Source organism: Euprymna scolopes, chromosome 8, assembly GCF_053919585.1.
Source record: "Euprymna scolopes isolate OS-2025 chromosome 8, ASM5391958v1, whole genome shotgun sequence".
Taxonomy (NCBI): Eukaryota; Metazoa; Mollusca; class Cephalopoda; order Sepiida; family Sepiolidae; genus Euprymna; species Euprymna scolopes.
In genome coordinates, this window is record NC_136489.1 from 49,994,063 (window position 1) to 50,012,096 (window position 18,034).

Sequence of the window (18,034 nt, forward strand, 5' to 3'; positions counted from 1 at the left end):
GGCTGGTATGAGTCACGTCTTCATTGCGTCGTTAAAGACATCTTCCTATCGCCGGAATTAGTGGCATGCTGAAATCGAACGCTTGTACAAAAATTGCGAACAAATGCATTTTTATAAAAATACATATAATTTATCTAAGATTTAATAATAAGGAGCATATTTTTATAAATAGTAGTTTAAACCAGAGCATGGTGTGTCGCGTCCGCCGACCCCAGAATGCAAGCGTCATCTGTTTAAAACAATGAAATTATATTTAATTCCCTCTTTATTTATTGAAAGAGAGAAAAGGGGAGTGAAAGAGAGAAATAGAGAAAGAGAGAGAGAGAGAGAAGAAGAGAGAGATGGACATTCACACAATGTTTAAACATTGTTTTGTTTTTGTATCTATGAGTTCTTTCGGGTTTGACCTTTCAAATTCTAAGGTCTTATATCGTTTTGCCTTGGTTCAATATTATAAACAAGCTGTCAGTCTTGGCTTGCGTCATAGCAGGACATTTTTAAAATCACAAACACCTGCGTAACGCATCTGCACTTCACATGCACAGACAAAGTTAGGCACAAGGTTTATTAATGTAGAAGCCCTAGTTCCCTCAAAAGGGGCTATGTCATTGTGCTACATTAATGGTGAATGCTCTGACAAAATACAGGCACTCGTACACCCTCGACCTGCATACCCTCAACAAACCCGACAAGCCCCTAAATCCCACCCCTTCACAGTAGAGATCACTAGGTGTAAGAAAGCCTTTTACTCCAATAGTTTCTTCCCCAGAACTCCTAAATTTGGAACACTCTTCCGAGATTCTGATTTCCTAACTGTACTGACACACAGAAGTTCAAGTGTAATGTGAACAGACATCTTGCTGCTCATTTCCCTTCATAATATCCCTACAACTTATGTCCCTGACAGTAGCCACCTACTTCAAAGTGGCACTGTGCCTTCTTTGAGGTGAAAATTGAATAAAATAAATGAAGTACTGCGGGATTGTAAAAGAAGATTCACAAATATATGCATGTCATGGACAGATAACCGTAAAGCGTATGATCTGGTTCTACATTGTAAGACTAAGGAGTGTATAGAAATATTTAGAATAGGGACGAATATTTGAGATTTATTAGAAAGAAGTATGTTACTATGGGAGATATTGTTGACATCAAATGGAGGACATTATTAAGGAGTTTATGTTAAGAGAGAAAGAGAGTTTTACGCGAGACAACACGTCGCCATTGTTATTTGTTTTGAGTGTAACCTATATCGTTAATATTACGAAAAATGAATACCTGTTAGGAGTTGAGGAAAAAAAGGATAATCGAGTAAACCATTTATTAATTATAGATGACTAAATGTTGTATACAGAGAATGACAATCATCCAAATATTGCTTTTGGGGACTGTTCACATGTTCAGTAATGGCGTAGGTATGTCATTTGACATGAGTATTTGTGGCGTTCTGAAATTAAAAATTGGGAAAATTGTTGAAAATGAATAAAGTTCTAGAATGTGGAAATTAAAAAAAGCATTTAGAGAAGAAGGGCACAACTACTTAGGAATTAGATAAAATAAAAGAAGCTAACATATAAAAAAATGATAAGAGAAGAACACGGGTAAAGACAATGGCTAGTTCTGAGATCAGAAATGAGGGGTGAGAAGGTCAGGAATGAACAAAAACAAAATATCAACAGTAAACACATAGGCATTGGTTATATATTCCGACATGGAGAAGAATGGAAAGAAAACAAACTGAAAGATATAGACATGAAGCCAAGGAAAACAATAACAACAGAAGAAGAATTTTCCCAAAGAATGATGTCGATAGGATGAATGTAAAAGAGACAGGGGAAGGTTAGGAATGACAGGTGTAGAATAATGCGTAATAACAAGAGAAAATGGTCAGAAAGTTACAACTCCAAATGTAAAGAAAATCTTATGAATAGTTTGTGAAAATTTGAAAAATTGCAAGCGAGAAAACTAGTAAATAGAAAAGGATTTAAAGCAATAAAAACGAAAAAATGAATAACAAGTGACTTGAGAAGAAAATACATGTTAAATTCACTAGGAATCTATCAGAGACAGTGGACAAGGAAAAAAAACAGCGATGCTGGTCAAAATGTAACTTGATGGTTGGGACAGAAGCCATAATATGTGCCGCAGAAGAGCAAGGGTCTAGGACAAATCATGTGAAGTATTACACTGATAAAACGGCTGCAAATCTGTGTCGATTGTATGGTAATGAGACGGGAATTCACAGCACCTCATCAGTAGGTGTGAGAAATTAGCTAAAAACAAGTACAAGAAGCGCCATGAAAATATTGCGAGAAATTTTTATTGAAATATATTTAACAAAATACAGTTGGAATGAAGTGAAAAATGCTATGACCATATTCGAGAAGAGATGTTAGAGAGTGATAAAGTAAAATTATTTTGAGATATAAATATCCAATATTCAATTTGATTGAAGCAAAAAGATCAGCTTTTTCTTGTTAAAAAAGAAGAAACACGAATAAAAAATCATCAATATAGCACTGCGGTGAATGTGGAAGAAAAAGAAAAGAAAAAGGTCAAGAAGTACGAAACTTGGAAAGGGAGAATTGTTATGGAAGTTGAAGAAAGTTGAAGTTGTACCTACTGTGATAGGATCCGCGGGGAGTATGACAAAAGTATTTGACAAGTGGATTGAGACAATTAGGATCCATTGCAACTTTGCAATGCTTCAAAGTCTGCCAGAATCCTACAGAAAGTACTAGAGTAGTGCTGAACACATGAGAAAAAGATTCTAATAACATATAGTCATTTGCTATAATTAGCTTATAAGAAATCAACTCACATGACGAAATAACGCTAACCAGCACAAGGTAAGTTTAAACAACAAAAAGCGAATAAATATTTAGCAAATAGGTTACACTAGCTCAAAGTAACTGACACTGCTGAAACGCACATAACCTTATACACTCAATCCAAAACACACACGCATGTGGTGGGACGAGCAACAGAAAATAGTTGTAAAGTATCAAGAGGATAAAAAACAGAAGAGACAAAAAGAGTAAAAAAAAAAGAGAAAATGGATAGAGAGTATCTGTTATATTGTCTCTAATATAAAGGGTTGAGTGTTTGTTGTATCATAAAGGGAATCGTGTGTGAGTGATATGTATTTTCAGAACCTACCTCCGCTTCTTCGATATTGGACCATCTGGAAATTTCTCATCCTGGAGGGAGACTTGATACCTGTTTTTGGATGAAGATTCAATCACTCTAAGACAAGGAATTAGTTCTATAGTTTTTATTTCACTTTCTCCAGATATCCTGCAGAAAGTGGAAGTGAAATCGGCCTGTGTGGGTTCTTCTACACCCGTCAGCGTTCGTCCCCTCCGTTCGGAGGAGGAGACAACGGGAAGCCGTCCGTTGTCTTCTGTGTACAAATCAAATCTCAACGATTTAGCTCCTGATCACATGACTCACAGGCATCTAATCAACTGATCTTTTACTTCAACGTGTCTACACTATAACTCACCTCTCCCTCTCTCTCCCCCTCTCTCTATTCCTTAACATTCTCTCTCTCTCTCTCTCTCTCTCTTTCTATCCATTCTTTAACATATCAACAAGACGTTAACTTTTTTCAGGCTTACTACTATTCAAACTGTAAGAAAAGATAACATTATTTGCCAGCAAAACGTCAGTGATAAATAGCTGCTGCGCTAACGCAACATTTTGCAGGGATTATTGAATGAAGCAGACAATGTTGGAAATATTAGGAATTCAGTTGTCACTCAGGATACAGGGAATACTGTGACTTGTATAAAAACTTTAAGTTAATAAAATAAGAATTTGACCTGGCGCGTATTTGTATAAAATTATATGTATATATGTGTGTGTGAGTGCATATATATATATATATATATATATATATATATATATATATATATATATATATATAAAATCCATGTATTTTCGATGTAGGTTAATCTCAGGAGAAAGTCATAAGCAAAATATTGATTCAGGTTTATAAAATACTGTTATTTGGTACATAGAAAATATATTAAAGATTAAATCTTTTTAAGGGATATGTGGGAATCTTCAATCAATCTGGAATCTGATGATATCATCTTTTTCTATTCAAGAATACAAAAATCACATATCCATTTTTTGTTTGTTTCAATCCTTATTTTCTTTCTATATGTCCCTTAGACGGTTAATCTTTGATATATTTTTATGCATGTGCTAAATAACAAAATTATATCAAACCTGAATTAATATTTTGCTAATGATTTTTCTCTAAGACGATAGGTCTACATCGAAAATGCATGGATTAAGGAAACTTACTTTAAGTGTTTGTATTCTTTGTTCAAACAATAATTTTTTGTTTTGAAATTGATATTTTCTGAAAGAAATTTAAATATAAAACTGTATTTTAAAATTTTTCCTCTAGTTAGTATATTGAGCAATTTTATTTGGCAGGGATTACCTTATATAACGTATTACCGCCAAAATATTTTGTAAGACTTGGCACCACAAGGATCATTAATCTTTGAATTAATTTATCTCACCATTTAGATATATATATATATATATATATATATATATATATATATATATATATATATATATAGTAAGTTATAAAATATATATGGCGATTAAGCTACACAGAATATTCCACGTTTCATCCACGCTAGAATTCATCAGGCTTATGCATTAAGCGGAATGAAACGCGGAATATTCTGTGTAGCTTAATCGCCATATTTTATAACTTACTACCTAGCTCTACCTACGTATTGAGTACTGTTGAAGTAAATACTTAAAGTTTACGCATAAATTTATACTTTCGTATATTAATTTGTTATTAAATGAAGTAGTTATATATATATATATATATATATATATATATATATATATATATATATATATAGTAATTTATAAAATATATATGGCGATTAAGCTACACTGAATATTCTGCGTTTCATCCAACTATAGGATTCGTCAGGCTTATGCGCGAATTCTGTGGTTGATTCTTGTTTTTATATATGTTGAGGATTTCTAGTTAGCCAATCAGCTTTCTAGTATCAACCGCGCCCTTTCCTATCAGCCAATGGGCATGCATTTTATCAAACAGAGGATCTGTTTTAGAACTAGGTTAGTGGTTTTAGCTAGATGTTCTCCTTTTTTATTTTTTTTACATATAAATATACCTATGTGTACACACATACATGCACATATATATACATACATATATATATATACATATATGTGTGTGATCGTTTATGTATATTCATGTTAATTTAATTTATTTATTTGTTTGTTTTCTATTGTTATTGTTAGTTTTAAAGCTATTTTGTATCGCTATCCTAGAGTAAGTTTTATTTTGTGAACACAGTTGTTTGCTATTTAATAGATTTTGAGGTTCTTTAAAGTACAGGATAGAACATTTTTCATGGAGGCATAATTTACATGGGTCATCTAAATGTCTGCATGTGGTAGCTTGTCTCATTATTTTCCATTCGACTACCGGCGAATGTCCGCTTTCTTTGAGTTCCCAATATTTATTCGCTAGTGTTGTTTTTATACGGTGTTTTTTATTTTTGAATGTACTTTTGTGGTCATAGTATCGGGTTTTGAAATCTAAGAAATTCATGCCTGTGTAATATTTCTTGTTATTCGGGTTTTCTTTCGCAAATATTGTTGCTTGATAAACTACGTTGTTTGTTAGACATTTATTTTGGACTGGGCAAAGTGTGCGGTGTCTACAATTGCATTTATCTTGTTCGTTATTAGTATTTTTATTTATGGTATGGTTGTTCTTGTCCGGGGTTGGTTTGTTATTATTATTATTATTATTATTATTATTATTATTATTATTATTATTATTATTATTATTATTTCTGCTTGTGTTGGTTTTATTCCTGTGATGGTGTCTACTTTTTTATTGTTTATTTTGTTGTTGTTTACATTGTTTTCATTTAGTATTTTGTTATTATGTGCTTTAATTATCATCTCTAAATTTTCGCAACAACTGTAAGATAACTTCAAGGTATTTTTATTGAAGATTTTGTGTAAGGGGTTGGTTGCGGGAAGGTGTTTTTCAATAAGATCTAGAAATTTCTTGCCAAGTTTTGTTTTTAACATTTGATTGTATGGGGCCGTATACCAAATTATAGTTCTTTTTCTTCTATTTTTAATTTTATTATAGTTGTTGGTGTTTTGTTGCTTATATTTGATATCGATATTTTTGTATCCACTGTTTTTTAGGGCTGTTTATATATTTTATAAATTACTAACTAGCTCTACCTACGTATTGAGCACTTTTGAAGTAAATACTTAAAGTTTACGCATAAATCTATACTTTCGTATATTAAATTTATGTGAGTAAATGAAGTAGTTATATATATATATATATATATATATATATATATATATATATATATATATATATATGAGTACTAAAGAGCAGGGCACAGAATGTTTTAAAATAATAATAATAATAATAATAGAATAACAATAACAAAAACTTTCGCTGGCGAGGACCACTATTGACCGTAACCCGTTATACAGTCCTTTTGAAGTCTCTATTTTTCTCGTTATGTACTGAATATTTGTAAATGAAACTTGTATGAAATTTTCTATTCTGAAAGAAGTTTTAAAAAATTTAATGTAAAAAAGTTATTTTAAAGTTTTTGTTAAAAAAATTCAGATTTTCTTATTATTCAGACCTGTATTACAATGAGGGGATTGCAAAAAATGAGTTGCGGTGTGTGGAGAAATACAAACTGAAACAGAGAATATTCAAACCTGTAATAATACAAAGAGGGGGTTGCAAAAATGAGTTGTTGCGTGAAGAGAAATACAAACTGAAACAGAAAGAATATTCAGACCTGTAATAATACAAAGAGGGGTGGCAAAAATGAGTTGTGGTGTGAGGAGAAATACAAACTGAAATAGAGAGAAGGGGAGTTTCAAAATATAATCTTAAAAAGATACAAGTTAGAAAAGCATTTCATCCAAGGCATGAAAATTGTTAAACAAAATATTTTTACTATAGGCTTTAAAAATAAAGGTACACTATTCAATTTGAAATTTATTTATCTTCAAAGTGCACTTTTTATAAATTTTACAAAGTAAGGTATAAAAATTTAATATATATATGTATACACTATAACATTTTTAAAGGGCGTCAGTTTCTTGCTAATAATCAATCGTTGGTATGATGAGATTTTGGCAAAGATTGAACCAAAACTGCCATTTTTCTAATTGGGTATTGAGCATTGCCTTGTGTATAACTTATGTGATTTTAGTTCATTTCGTTGTTCTTATTAGCGAGAGAAGACTCTACTGTCTCAAATTCATTTAAGTGGTAGAGTTTCCTACTTTTAACGCGCGTCTATATTTGTTTATCGATATATCTTTGCTGCTAGAACTACAACTACCGTATGTCTTTTCGGGATCATAAGTGTAATGTGGTATTATTTTCCGCTAACATATACCCATCTCCGAAACAATTTTATCAGGGAGGTCGTTTATGAATATCAGGAATAATAGAGGTCCAAGGATAGACCCCTGAGGTACTCCCGCATTTATGTCATATTGTTTGTATGTACGTCCGTCGAGGACAACTTTGATTTTTTTTATTACTTAAGAAGGATTGAATTACATTATGAATTCTTCCAGTGATTCCATATGATCTAATTTTCCTTAGAAGACCATCGTGCCATACCTTGTCAAAAGCCTTAGATATATCGAGGGCCACCGCTCTACCCTCCCCTGTTTTATCCAATGAACGGTATATATGTTCAGAAACTACAGTTAAGATATCTGCTGTTGAACGGGCTTGCCTGAATCCATATTGTTTGTCAGTCAGGAGTTTAGCAGCTGTTAGGTGCTGGACTATGGCTTGATTAACTAAGGACTCAAATATTTGGGCAAAAAGCGGGAGGAGGCTAATGGGGCGATAATTTAGTGGGTCAGTATATATATACAGGGTGTCCACAAAGTCTGGCTACATAATATAGCAACCTGTAGATTATGTAGCCAGAATTTGTGGGTACCCTGTACACACACGCACACACACACATACACACACATGTGTATATATATATATATATATATATATATATATATATATATATATATGTATATATATATGTATATATATATATACAGGGCGCCCACAAAGTCAGGCTACATAATCTACAAGATGCTTCCACAAAGTCTGGCTACGTAATTTAGCCAGACTTTGTGGACACCCTGTATATACAGTTGCGCGCAAAAATATTCGACCCCTGTCTAAATTTTCTTGTTTCGTCGAATCTATACTTCAAAAATCTTCATAACGCCTTTTAACGGCTAATTATGAATAAATTGTATATTTTTTAACAATAAATGAGGAAAAGTAATTCGAGATTAATAATATATATCAATTTATTTACAAAAAGTATAAATATGGATGTTGCAAAAATATTCGACCCCTTTAATTTAAAGTTTAAATAAAAGCGTCATTAAGTATATTATTTTAGTCTGACCTTGTATTTACTTCCTATAAATAATATTTATGACTCTACTGAATCTAAAATCAGTTCAAATTGAACTTCAATGCCATATTGAATGATTGAATAATTGTTTCAAGCAAAAAAAAAAAATCTTTTTCAACGTCAACAAATCTGCAACTATAACAAAGAACAAAGAGTACTCTGAAGACATTAAAAAGAAAGTAATCGATGCCTACCAGTCTGGAGAAGGTTATAAAAAAATTTCCAAACGTTATTCTATACCACGGTCGACTATTATGTCCATTATCAAAAAATAGAAAGTAAAAGGAATTGTATCAAGTCTTCCAAGATCAGGTCGTCCAAGAAAAATTACGACACGTGGGGCTAGGAAAATTGTTAGACAAGTTTCAATAGACTCTAAATCTAACCTAAAGGACGTGCAGAACGATTTGAAGAATGCTGGCTCAGATGTACACTTGTCAACTATTCGTAGGGCATTAAATCGTGCCGGATTGCATGGACGTATTGCCAGAAGGAAGCCCTTACTTTCCAAAGCTTATCAAAAGGCTCGATTAAATTTTGCAAAAAAGTTCCTAGAAATGCCTATTAATTACTGGAATAATATAATTTGGTCAGACGAAACGAAAGTGGAACTATTTGGACGCAACCAGCAACGCTATGTTTGGCGAAAAGAAAATACTGCTAAAGAAAACATTTATACCCCTAATCTTATAATTTTGAAATGCTTCATTCTATAAAAATGAAAACTTCTAAATTAAATGTTTCGAATGTAGCTTTTTTTCTTTAGCCTTTTAGGTTATAGTATTGATAATGAGAGGAGTTATAAATTTATCCTTCTAAAAAACGTTTTATTTTTAAAATTCTCAAGTAGCTTTAAATTTTTAATCAGTAGTGTATATGTGTGTGTGTGTGTGTGTGTGTGTGAATGTCTTTATAGTGATCTCGGTCTGTATGAAGTTTGATGTATTTATATACATGTGTCTGATTCACTACTAAACTAATTAGCCAAGCATTACAAATTTTTGACCACAGCTGTTAGGCGTAGCAAGTTCAAACGTTTGACTAGATTTAATTTAGTCAACCTTTCTGTAAAGTATGAAAAATGAGTGAGAATTCTTGCTAAAAATTCAGGCATCCACAATTTGTGTGAAATCTTAACAATATGTCAGTTTAGATGGCATAATATGGATACGATCTTCCATGTGAAAAGAAAAGTATCTGAGATTTACATTGAACTTAATATACGATCATTAGGCACTAATGAGAAAGAGTTCTTGCTAGTATATATATATATATATATACATATATATATATATACATATATATATATATACACTCCTATAATTTAGTTTTTCTTTTGTGTGTATTGATATTCATATTAAAACCCTCTTTTCTATATATTTAAAAAGAAAATACAATTTTCTTATATATGGGTTGTGGAATTGCATTCACTAGCAAAAGATCTAGCTAATTTACATATTCTTTTAAACATTCATCTATATATTAATTTGCTTGTACGTACGGTGTCACGTCATCATCATCGCAAACATTAATTAATGAAACGCGTCATTATCATCGCAAACATAAATTAATGTGAATTATCTCCCTTTATTGTTCAATCTTTATCAGTTTAAATATAGTATAGTATTTTTAACGATGTCTTCTGGAACGCTTATGTTTTTTTTATTCAATAATAAATATATTCTTTACACTCAACGCTACGAGTTCGTTTTTTTTTTTATTGTGCCATTTTATCTTTTTTATTATTTTTATTTACTTTTGAGTGAACCTTACATAAAAAAAAATATGTTTAGAAATAAATGTTCCAAAAGTCAAGAATAAATCACCAGTCACCATTGGCAAATACACTGAGTAACACAGAGTCAAAACATTTTACGTCTTGTTTGGTTTTGTTTTTGTTTTACGGCATATCAATCCTTTTTCGTGTTATTTAATGCTGAATCGAGTAATTTTGTAACATTTATACAGCTTTACGTTGTTTACATAGTTATTACTTATGTTTTGTTCGTTTTATTTTGCTTCTTTTACAGGCAGTCATCTTCTAATGCCCACCGAAGGGCATACATATTTAAATACTATAAAAAATGAACACAACAATTTTTTTAAATATTTGTTTCATTACTTACGATTAAATTTATTTAAATAGATATTTGGGTTTGTATTACTGTACACATAGATTCGAAAAAGTTGTCAAAAAACAAATATATAACAAATAAATGTTATCAAAGGCAAGATAAGTTACTTTTCTACCTAACTGGATATATTTTTCGTGTTTTTATTCAATGTAACATGTTTATTCAGCTCGAAAACCATACAGTGTTTGCCGATGTATTGGAACATTCAAGATGGAGTCTGATTCTCTCTTTAACACGGTAAGTTTGGGAAAAGATGTTATAAATAAAAAACCGGATAAAATACTGTTAAAAACTCGCTCAATACATGTTACTGTGACATAGGTTGACATATATTCGGCGGGTTTTTATTAGTATTTTGCATAGTTTATTATTTATAACACCTTTTTCCAAACTTACGGTATTAAAGAGGGTGTGAGACGCCATCTTGAATTTTCGAATACATCGGTAAACACTGTATGTTTTTCGAGCTGAATAAACATGTTACATTGAATAAAAACACAAAAAATATTTCCAGTTTGGTAGAAAAGTAACTTATCTTGCCTTTGATAACATTTATTTGTTATATATTTGTTTTTTGACAACTTTTTCGAACAAACCCAAATATTTATTTCCTATTTAAAGATTTTCAGTATATTTTATTTAACTAAAGAATTTTTCCATTATTTTTATTACATTGTTAGGTGAAGTTTCAGAATAAAAACCATATAAAACCATATTAAGAATGGCTTTCAGCATGATTCTTACAATAGCGGTATCAAAGATTTTTTTTCCTTATTTTAAAACAAATTATTAAAAAAAGATACAAGACCATTAATTTTTTTTCATTAAATCGCTATTTAGGTGAAGGTCCAAAATAGGAATTTAGGAAAAATGGTCCCTTATTGAATAAATATCGATCGAAAACACATTTTATGATCGTTCTTGAAGGAGATATTGTTTTCTAAAATAGACTATAGCCCCCCCCCATAATATTTTTTACAAATATTTTTACTTGTTTAAGTTTTTTTTTTTTTTTTAAATAAAATCGCTTTTCTAAGTGTCCGTTTTCTATCTAACTGGCTAAGTTCTTAGTGGCTTCACTTATTTTAAAGCGTTTATTATGTTCATAAACGAGACAGCATATATTTTTATATTAATATAAAAAGAATTTACTTATTTACTGTTGTTTATAAAAGGGTAAAATCGATTTTTCTACCTCGCCGACTGTTCTTTGTTGTTTAATTTATTTGGAATCGTTTATTCGGTAAAGAAAAAAAAACCCACAGAAAACAAACAAAAACATGTCGAGTGTTACGTGAGATCGAGAAATAATGTCCGGTATATCACATCTTCTTGGTAATCGCTAAACAATAGAAAATTAAAGAAATTACTGAGGGAGATTTGGTTTTAAAAAGAAAATAATAAATTTTAATATTTTTTAAAATATAATTGGGGGGGGGGGTAAAAACTATATCTCCCTCCGAAAAACAACCAACAAAAAATGAAATTAAAAAGATTCTTGATAAACGATAGCGGAGTTTTCAATAAAATTGATTAATAAATTTATTTAGTGATTACTTTTTCTCTTAATGATTGATTTTAGAATTTTGAAGTAAAAATTAAAAAAATTAAAAATGAGTTAACGAGAGATTGTTAGCACATGGCATCTCTCGCGCCAAAAAATATTTCGCTTTTAATTTATTAGTTAATTTTTGTAAAATTTGACAGGACGACAATAAATGTTGATACTTGATAAAATTATAATTTTAAATAACGTATGAGTGTATTTGGTATGAGAGAAAACAAAAACATAACAAAAAAAAAACTATCATAATTAAAATCCAAAACAAAAAGTAACGAAGAATCGAATCGCTCCGTTTTTTAATTTTTTGGTTTTGCTTTTTATTATTGTTTTTATGACTCCAAAAAACATCGTTAAAATAAGAACAAAAAAAAAATTGTAATTAACTTTGTATGAACATAAACGTTTTAAAATAAGTGAAACCACTAAGAACTTAGCCAGTTAGGTAGAAAACAGACACTTAGAAAATCGATTTTATTTAAAAAAAAAAACAAAAAAACATTAAACAAGTAAAAATATGTTTTTTTTAATATTATGGGGGTGCTATAGTCTATTTTAAAAAAACAATATCTCCTTCAAGAATGATCATAAAATGTGTTTTCAATTGATATTTATTCAATAAGGGACCAGTTTTCCTACCTAGCGAAAGGGGACGAGTTTTCCGGGGTCGAGTTTTCCCGAGACGAGTTTTCCGGGCATCCCAAAATAGTTAACCCTTCTCCCCATAACCGTTTTTTTATGCAGTAAAATACTTTGTTTCAATAATTATGGTTTAAATAAATATTTATTCCTTATTAAAAGATTTACAGAATATTTTATTTAACTGAAGAAATATTTATTGTTCATACATATATTTTCCCTTATTTTTTTACATTTTTAAGTGTAGTTTCAGAATAGTTAACCCCCCTCCCCATATTAAGAATGGCTTTCAGCATGATTCTTACAATAGTGCTATCAAAGTTTATTGAGAGTTGCTCAATATTCTGGCTTAATGGATCATTCAGCAAGGAATGAAGATGGTTATTCTGGTGTACCAGTTATTCTACCATCTTCATTTACAGGAAGTCCTAGGAATCTACAACAGCTTTATCAAGATGCAATGGCAGTTTTCTGTGGCATATTCATTACTCACACGTGTAATCCAAAATGTCCTAAAATATTAAACAACTTTGGGTCATCAGAACTTTCACAAAATCGATGTCAACAATGTCACACAGTTTTTTGAATTCACAGTCTAACTCCCCAGAACCTGCTGACTGACCACTATTCTCACTCCAAGCAGGTGTATCAGAATTTTTGTAGGAATTTTTGACACCCCTAACACGAAACTGCGATACAATATAAAAATCTCGGAATTTCTCTGTTAAAAGTGGGTTATTTATTTTCTTTATGGATTATACTTCCAAAATAAACTATTACAGTTGTTTTAAAAGTAATAGAAATATTTTTTTTAAACAGTAATTAATTTTCCGAACTCAATATTTTTCAATTTTTAAACTTTAAAAATCTATCAAAATTTTTCTATTGATTCTATTTTTACGATATTTTCAGGGTCAATGTGAAATTTTATGTTCTTTCCAATAAATCGAATATAATATTTTAGACAAACGTTTTTTTTTAAATTCACGACCCCCCATCCCAATTTTTAAGTGTCTATAAAAAAGTAAATACTTAATTTAGTAACCCGAAAGTAAATAATTAATTTACTCACAAATTGAAGAGAAAAGGTCAATACATAATATATTCAAATTTAAAAAAAAAAAACATAGTGTTCTTTTAGAATTTTACCTGTAAAATTTGAAGTTTAAAACCTTTTTTTAAAACCACGTTATTTGTTTTTTCTTTTTTTTTTAATGGAACCTTGGTCCTTGCTCCTTTAATTGAAAAAAAATTAGGGCTTGAATTACATTTTTCGAGGAGTTATAAGCTTGGAAAGACAGGGGGTCGAATAATTCACGCCTCCCATTTTGTAAATGTCTAATAATAATTAATTTAGACCCCGATAAGTACATAATTATTTATTCACAAATTGAAGAGAAAAGGTCAATACATAATATATTCAAATTTAAAACAAAAAAACATAGTGTTCTTTTAGAATTTTACCTGTAAAATTTGAAGTTTAAAACCTTTTTTTAAAACCACGTTATTTGTTTTTTCTTTTTTTTTTAATGGAACCTTGGTCCTTGCTCCTTTAATTGAAAAAAAATTAGGGCTTGAATTACATTTTTCGAGGAGTTATAAGCTTGGAAAGACAGGGGGTCGAATAATTCACGCCTCCCATTTTGTAAATGTCTAATAATAATTAATTTAGACCCCGATAAGTACATAATTATTTATTCACAAATTGAAGAGAAAAGGTCAATACATAATATATTCAAATTTAAAACAAAAAAACATAGTGTTCTTGTAGAATTTTACCTGTAAAGTCCGAAGTTTAAAACCTTTTTAAAAAAAAAAACATGTTTTTTTTAATGAAATCTTGGTCCTTGCTCCTTTAATTGAAAAAATAAATTAGGGCTTGAATTGCATTTTTCGAGGAGTTATAAGCTTGGAAAGATGCGGTGGAATTATTCGCTATTTTCACGAAATTTCTGACACTGCCAACTGAACGACGTCCCTGACACCGCCTCAATCATCACCAGCACTTCCTGACAATATCAACAGCATCAGTTACGATCGCATTGACCTTCAATAAAAGTTTAAACCAAAGTTCTTTTTTTGTTCTACTTGCTTCCATACATTAATTTTTGTAATATAACAATAAGGAATTTCTTACTGATGTGTTTTAAAAGATTTTAACTACCGTGGAATTTCCACGGGTCCTGCTAGTTTTAATTAATTCCCTATTAGTTTTTTTCAGTTTTCTTATGGGATGATCATCTAGGGTTAACTATTACGTGTGATTATATTCATGCAGATATTCTACATGATTTATACTTGCATAATATTTGCGTAAAATCTTTACAGTAAACAAGTAATTGTTTCCATATATATTTATGTATACATATATATTTTTGTTTATTCTATTAGTCTATATATATATATATATATATATATATATATATATATATATATATATATATAAAGGTGAACGTGTCTGTGTGGCTGCCTGTGTGTCTGTCTGTGTACATTTCTCTACGCAATAACTTTGTCAATTTTAAGTCTACAGCCTCAAAATTTGATATACAGAGTACTGAGATTTGGGAAAATCTTTGTGATCGGTTTTCGGACATGAATTTGGCTGTTAAAGAGGTAAAGTTCAACGATTTGACTTTTTAGAACTCTACAAAACTCCTCCGACAATTTTGGGTCTAAATACTTGTAATTTTAGATATAGGTTCCTTGGACATGGATCTAACTTAATAACTTGATTTGAGCCCCAAACAATAAATTTTAAGGGGTCATAATATGGGTTTAAGTTTTAAAAAATTGACCGCTTTTTTTAAATTTCTTTTACTCAACATACACCTCTTAACACCCGGGAAACGCCGGGCTGAAATGCTAGTATATATATATATATATATATATATATATATATATATATATATATATATATATATATATATGTATGTGTGTGTGTGCGTGTGTGTTAGTAGAAGGGTAAAACAGAATGAGAGTGCATGCGAAAGTAAAAGAAAGAGATAGAGGGGGTGCGCATGGTGTAGGTGGAAAATCGATTTTACTGGAGTTTTTAAGCTCGTAAGAAATCAAAAGGAAAACGAAGCGATCAAACGAATACAGGCGAGAAGAAACTGGACGCCAAAACGAAAACCACAAAGAATGAAATCTAAAATCAAAGCGATCGATCCGTGGTAATTCTAACGCGTTACGCTATGTTAATAGGAAACATAGGTAAAGTGAGGTAAATAGGTAGGCCGTGCTATGGTTTTAATATTAATACGATCCGTTTGAATAAACATGGTTTTCACATTGAAAAGCTCCCTGGCATCTTGGCTTGAAGCAGAGTGTAAGATCTTTTCTGATTTTGTACTTCATCATTTGGCCTTGATTCGTGGAAGAAAAATACTTTATGACTGAAGCAATTACATTTTTTTCTATACATATTGCTCCTTGTAGTCTAGCTGGATTTACGCGCATTAAAAATGAACGCCATGTCTATGTGGTCATGTCAAGACAAGTAAACAGAAATTCTTTGGTTCTCGGACTTGGATAAAATATAGTATCTGAATAATATCAGTTTAATAAAACGATCTATTTACTTATGTTCATATTTATTTCTTAATAAATCGATTTGGGAATCTTACGTTGAATGACCGTAGGAGTGGTTGTAGTATTATGGTTTTCGAAGATTCTTATTAGGAAAACAATATACATATATAAGGTACAGTGACAAGGACGACTATAGACCCCCTCTCCAACACTTTTGATTGGTCATATGCCTAATTTTGTTTTCTATTTTCCAGAAATAAATGCATTTTTCAAAGTGTAGTATATGTTCTACTCTCGGACAAATTAGGAGATAACTTCCCTGATTGGAGAATTTTTGTGTTTATTTAATCCAGTTGCGCCGGTTTGGCATGTTTAACATTTCCGCCCAAAACGGACTTAGTGTTTAAATTCTCCAAATAGGGAGTCAATAAATATTCACGCAACGTAGATTGTGTATATCATCACGCAAACTTAAGATAATACTTGGCTGAAAAAGACTAATGACGAAATGTCGATTTTTAATCCTAAAGGATTCTGTTTTAGCGAATCAGACAACAGTTTGTAAATAAATACGTACTTGTTTATTAATACATATTAACCATTTGTTAAATAATACCTACCTGCATTTAGTACACTATCTTAATAAGTATTTATTATTATTTATCATTTAAATACTACTGTGTTTAAATGTATAGTTAGGTGTTAGTTTTACTTATTAAAGACTGATATAAAGCTTCACCACTCACTCATTTTGCGATGAAATTTCAAACAAGTTTAATTGTTCATAGGTCACTTTCTCAACTACATTTTGAAATAAAAATGTTCAATTTTCGTCCATTAAAACAAAAGTTATTCGTTAAAACAAAAGTTATAATAAAATTAGTGGTGTTCAAAAGTCTTCAGAATAAGTAAGAAACATGAGAGACAGTTTCTTCTGATTGGCTGTTGGTTATCATAGCAACTTGTTCAACATTGACGTTTTAGAGACGATTTCTTCTGATTGGCTGTTCATAAATCATAGCGGGAATGTCTCTTACATGCCATCTTATTTTTTTTTTTATGTATAGAGAGAGTTAACAAAAGTGATCCTCTTTGCCGTGCTAAGGCTGCTAATCCTTCGCTTACGACGTCGCCCGTTAATTTTGTTTCTCTCTTTTTTCCTTTTCTTTCTGTTTATTTATTGAATTACGTTTTTATTTTATTTTTTTATTTAGTAACTCTAAGAAGCTGCTAATACTTTTTATGGAATGTTAACAATGAGTATGCTATTGAACACAACATATTATATCAAAGTAAAGCCTGGAAAAACCATAAATTACATAGAAAAATTAAAAATTCAATTTAACATTATATATAAATTCTTAATGTTGCAATAGTTTAAGATATAAATTTATTATATTTTTACTAGAATATTCTTGTCTTTTTCTTTTTCAGTTTTAACAACTAGTCCTTTTACTTTTCTGAACTTAATCTTAACCATATTGTTTTTCATGCTCGTATTTTTCTATGTAATTACAATTAGTTAGTTTATACTTACCGATGTTTATTATGATTTGGTAATGATTTCTTTCCTGTATTAATTACATTTGTTAACCAAGACATAATTAATACATACCTGTAGTTATAAAAACTAATAAATATTTACTTGTATTTAAAAG